The sequence below is a fragment of the Brachyhypopomus gauderio genome, chromosome 4 (assembly GCF_052324685.1).
Source record: "Brachyhypopomus gauderio isolate BG-103 chromosome 4, BGAUD_0.2, whole genome shotgun sequence".
Classification (NCBI taxonomy): Eukaryota; Metazoa; Chordata; class Actinopteri; order Gymnotiformes; family Hypopomidae; genus Brachyhypopomus; species Brachyhypopomus gauderio.
In genome coordinates, this window is record NC_135214.1 from 13,251,526 (window position 1) to 13,257,525 (window position 6,000).

Consider the following 6,000-nt stretch of genomic DNA (forward strand, 5'->3'; position numbering starts at 1 on the left):
CTGGAATGCTGATATTGATCTTTGTAAAGGAGCTTTGATCTTTTGCTGATGCGTGTACAGACGTCCTACACCATATCTTTGCCAAATGGCAGGAGAAGCAAACCTTGATAATGGAGTCCACCCATTGGCTTTGCAGGTGTAGATAGAAGAGACAGAGTTGGATACCACAGGAAACTGTGAAGACAGGCACCTTGTGTTACAAAGCAAACAAGGATGGATATTTGGATATCCAAAAAAGTTGGAGGGTGTTATGGGCATTACTGTCTGTTAGACAGCCTAGAGATGTTTTTAGCAACTGTTAAAGAAGCCTTTCCTGTCTGGAGTGTAATTAACTACTGAATTAGTGCTTGTATCGTCTGGCTGCAGAGCAGACAGAGAAATCGTATCCAAGTTCCTCAGTGGTGAGTTCACCAGGAACTCCATGTAGTGATGGTTTGAGCAGAGTGCTCAAAGTGGTTCTCCTCTCTGCGCCGGTGGAAGCCCAGCGGCCGTGGAACTGTGATTTCCTGCCGATCTCCTAGAAGTGCCTTTTAAGCCTCGGGGGTAGAGAGCCGCGCGAGATCCCACACAATTGATTCCCATTCAAGGCGTGAGGCAGCAGGGCAGTGTGCCCTCGGCACACATTTGCATGTCTACATGTAAAAAACAAACACCAGAACCCATGTTACACGCAGCCATGAACGCAGCGCAGTGTAGGGGAAGCCTTTTGTTTTTGCTTTATAATGTGTGTGTGAGAGAGTCGGAGAGAGACAGATGGAGAGAAACACACACTTTTTTGTCAATAGAACCCCATCAGCCTGATTTATTTGCTGCAAGTATCCCTTGAGATATTAAATAACGTTACATGTAGGCTAACCTTTCAACACATTTAACAAATTACAAATTTTAGCATGTCATTACCTTCATGAAATATCAATATCATTTTTTAAGTTCGTCTTATATTTTTAACGGTCATTACGTTGTTGAATAGCTCTGTAATAACTCAGGACCAGTGTGGATAGCACACTCACTGGCTGGCTGGTGTGCTCGGGGCATCTGGGTGAACAGCGCGGTAGATCACGCCGGTCCTGTAGGACCTGGAGATGGCCCGAACCCCAATCTCACCCGTCACCCCCGGACCCCCATCTCACCCATCACACCCGAACCCCAATCTCACCCGTCACCCCCGGACCCCCATTTCACCCGTCACACCCGAACCCCAATCTCACCCGTCACCCCCGGACCCCCATCTCACCTGTCACACCCGGACCCCAATCTCACCCATCACCCCCGGACCCCCATCTCACCCGTCACACCCGGACCCCCATCTCACCCCGTCACTCCCGCACGCCGCCATCTCTGTTTGGACCTTCTGAATCCCAGACCTGAAAATCCACTTTTTGTTAAAAAAACGGCTCAGTGACCTTTGGTGGTGTTTTGTGGAGGTTGAGGAGGTCTGTGGACCAACATTAGGCCACATCCCCACATTATGATTTGCTGTCCAGTATTTTGCGTGGCGGAGCGTAGGGAGACAGATGAGTCTGCAGGAAGTCCAGTGCTGTTCTTCTGAGATATCGGAACATTTTGAGTGACTTTACAGACCACTTTGAATTACATCTATGAAGATTTTAAAAAGACACTTAAATACCGTTATTTCCAAGTACTAAGTCAGTATTCTTTTATATGAAGTCATGGTGAAGTGTTCTGTTTTGTCTTTAAGACGGGTTTAATGGGGTAAGAAATTCCCTGAGGTAATTTGCTGCATGTCCATGAATGAATTGGAGTGGAAGAAGAAGAGTTTGAGTGGCCTCCAGGCAGAAGGTGGAGCGTGTTAAACAGCGTGGTGTTCCCACACCTTCATATTCCCATCAGGGTCCTGCCTGCACTCTGGAATATTCCTGACGAACGCCACCGTGATGACACGTTCTTGCAGCGTACAGCACTTAAGCAGCTTTTAAGCAATGAGAACTTCCACAGATCCTCACGGCTGCCCTTATCGTTTGGACGTCTCACGTGACCCCTGTGCTAGAGGATGAAAAGTGCTTGTGGACAGAAATAGAGAGTTGAGAGACAGGACATTTAGGACACTCGGGACGCTCCGGGACGTGCTAAGCAGCAGAGCTGGAAGTTTGTCCATTTTAAGCTGTAGGAGGTAGTCGGGTGGAGGCAGGTGGAGGCAGGTGGGGGCAGGTGGAGGCAGGTGGGGGCAGGTGGAGGCAGGTGGAGGCAGGTGGGGGCAGGTGGAGGCAGGTGGAGGCCCCCACCTACCCCAGACTGACAGCAGGCTGTGGAAGAGCAGGAGAACCTTCACCACGCAGCTGTGTGACTTGACCATTCAGCTCCAGTCACACTGACACTAGTGGTCATGTGAAGCAGACATGTTGAAAGGGTTGAATAATGAAGACTAGAGCAGCTCTGTGCACTGACGGAGGGTTAGAGGAGAGGGGGGTGGAGTGAGGGTGGAGTGGGGGTGGAGTGAGGGTGGAGTGGGGGTGGAGTGGGGGTGGAGTGGGGGTGAGGGTGGAGTGGGGGGTGGAGTGGGGGTGGAGTGGGGGTGGAGTGGGGGTGGAGGTGGAGTGGTGGAGGTGGGTGGAGTGGGGGTGGAGTGGGGTGGAGTGGGGGTGGGTGGAGTGAGGGTGGAGTGGGGGTGGAGTGGGGGGTGGAGTGGGGGGTGGAGTGGGGGTGGAGTGGGGGTGAGGGTGGAGTGGGGGGTGGAGTGGGAGTGGGGGTGGAGTGGGGGTGGAGTGAGGGTGGAGTGAGGGTGGAGTGAGGGGGTGAGTGGGGGTGGAGTGAGGGTGGAGTGGGGGTGGAGTGGGGGTGGAGTGGGGGTGGAGTGAGGGTGGAGTGGGGGTGGAGTGAGGGTGGAGTGGGGGTGGAGTGGGGTGGAGTGGGGGTGGAGTGGGGGTGAGGGTGGAGTGGGAGTGGGGGTGGAGTGGGGGTGGAGTGAGGGTGGAGTGGGGGTGGAGTGAGGGTGGAGTGAGGGTGGAGTGGGGGGTGGAGTGAGGGTGGAGTGAGGGTGGAGTGGGGGTGGAGTGGGGGTGGAGTGGGGGTGGAGTGAGGGTGGAGTGGGGGTGGAGTGGGGGGTGGAGTGAGGGTGGAGTGGGGGTGGAGTGAGGGTGGAGTGGGGTGGGTGGAGTGGGGGTGGAGTGGGGTGGAGTGGGGGTGGAGTGGGGGTGGAGTGAGGGTGGAGTGGGGGTGAGGGTGGAGTGGGGGTGGAGTGGGAGTGGGGGTGGAGTGGGGGTGGAGTGAGGGTGGAGTGAGGGTGGAGTGAGGGTGGAGTGGGGGTGGAGTGGGGGTGAGGGTGGAGTGGGGAGTGAGGGTGGAGTGGGGGTGGAGTGAGGGTGAGAGGGTGGAGTGGGGGGTGGAGGTGGAGTGGGGGTGGAGTGTGGGGGAGGAGTGAGGGTGGAGTGGGGGTGGAGTGGGGGTGGAGTGAGGGTGGAGTGAGGGTGGAGTAGGAGTGGGGTGGAGTGAGGGTGGAGTGAGGGTGGAGTGGGGGTGGAGTGAGGGTGAGGGTGGAGTGGGGTGGAGTGAGGGTGGAGTGGGGGTGGAGTGGGGGTGGAGTGAGGGGTTGAGCTTGAGTGAGGGTGGAGTGGGGTGGAGTGGGGGGTGGATGTGAGGGGTGGAGTGGGGGTGGAGTGAGGGTGAGGGTGGAGTGGGGGTGGAGTGGGAGTGAGGGTGGAGTGGGGGTGGAGTGAGGGTGGAGGTGGGGTGGAGTGGGGGTGGAGTGAGGGTGGAGTGGGGGTGGAGTGGGGGTGGAGTGAGGGTGGAGTGAGGGGGGCGTGGGAGTGGAGTGGGGGTGGAGTGAGGGTGGAGTGATGAAGGGGACAAGCTGTGTGAGGAAAGTGTTGAGGGCGTCCTGCAGGAAAGGGTGATGCATGTTCCACCTTTGCATTCTCTCTTTTTCTCTGTGTGTGTGTGTGTGTGTGTGTGTGTGTGTGTGTGTGTGTGTGTGTGTGTGTGTGTGTGTGTGGTCCTGTCTGCGCTTTGAAGATAATGAAGTGTAGGTGGGATTTTGTGTGTGTGTGTCACACCAGTGAAATTGTACTGTGGAACTTTTTATTCCTGTTACATCACTGTGGGAGGGAGACGTTGATCTTCTGCTGTGGGACACATTTAAACGTCTTTAGTATTGCTGTCGGTTTGTGGGTGTCTCTGGTGTCCGGAGCTAAATGATGGCTGTGTCAACCTGGCTAACACCTGCCTGAGGAGAACCCCGCGGGCACGTGAGGACCGACTGAAGGCAAATGTGTGTGTTTGAGAGGAGGCTCTGCTTCACTGCTGTTCAGTATTCCTCCTCTGAAGACTCTTTTTGTGGAGTACGTTAAAATCCAGCACTTGTGGAAATATTGTACTACTGTTGATGAACTCAACCCTTCTGGTGAGGGATAGTTGCTATTGGTTGCTGCTGCTCTGATTGGTGGTTGCCATAGTACTTCTGCTCATATTAGAGTTCCTGCTGGACATCAGCACCCCTGTATCTAGCATCTAGTTCAGTGTCCTCAGACCCCATCGTCCTGGCTGAGATGATTCCTGAGAGTGGATGACCCCCAATGCACACCAACGTTCCCCATCACACACCAACACTCCCCATCACACACCAACACTCCCCATCACACACCAACACTCCCCATCACACACCAACGTTCCCCATCACACACCAACACTCCCCATCACACACCAACACTCCCCATCACACACCAACACTCCCCATCACAACCAACGTTCCCCATCAAACACCAACACTCCCCATCACACACCAACACTCCCCATCACACACCAACGTTCCCCATCAAACACCAACACTCCCCATCACACACCAACACTCCCCATCACACACCAACACTCCCCATCACACACCAACACTCCCCATCACACACCAACACTCCCCATCACACACACCAACACTCCCCATCACACACCAACGTTCCCCAGTGTGTCATTCCACACACCTCGCACCCCACACGTGCTCCACATGCACACACTCCACCACATGCACCACTCATTCCATACACACACATTCCACACTCCACACACATGCTCCACACACGCACACACCCAACCGCATGCACCACACACACACACACACACACACACACACACACACACACACACACACACACACACACACACACACGCACACACACACCTGCTTCTCTCTGGCTGAACTCACTGTAGTTCCTCACTCTCTCACTCTTTCACTCTCTCACTCTCTCACATCTGCTTCTTATTCCATTTCCCTCTCTTTATGTAAACACTCTCATTTCTTTCTTGTGTTTTCTCTCACACTCGTAGGAGCGATTGAGTTTATCTTGCGTTATGTGGTTATTACAGTCATCGTGAGGTATTCTGCTTCATGTTCTTGTGGCTGATCATGTTTATTTCGTATTATGAGCCAGACAGTGATGCTGTTTCTCATGTGTTATGGTGGGGAGACAGTGATTGTGTCGTCTCTTGTGTTATAAGGTTGTGAGAGTGATCGTGTAGTGTCTTATGTTATTGTAGCAGAGCTTGTGTTTTGGCTACAGGGTTGTGACAGATCATGAATATTCCACACTGGCTCCTGTCCAGCTGTTAATAGCTCAGTAACAGAACAGAGCAAACACTCACACACACACACAGTTATGTCTAAGCCACAACTCTAATATTCTCTGTTGTGCGATATACATTAGCTCACCTGTCACTTAAGAATAGGCTAATAGTGGTTTTGACGTTTTCTGTGAAATTGTCTCAGTCTGCTGACAACTGCATTAGCTTCTGATCCTGGATAAGGGATGCATCCTCTTACAGGAGCTCATTACTGATTATTAATTCATGCAACCTATTCTATCTCTCTCTCTCGCTCTCTCTCTCAATATATAAGTACGAAGTATATAAAGATATTTATAGTATAAAGAGTGTGGAGAACAGTCTGGACACTACAGAATAGCTCCAGTGTACTGCAGTATTGTACATGCAGTATTACACAGGAACAGGACGGTTTGGACAGAGGTCCTTCATCAGCTGTGCAAGTACTAGTGCTTG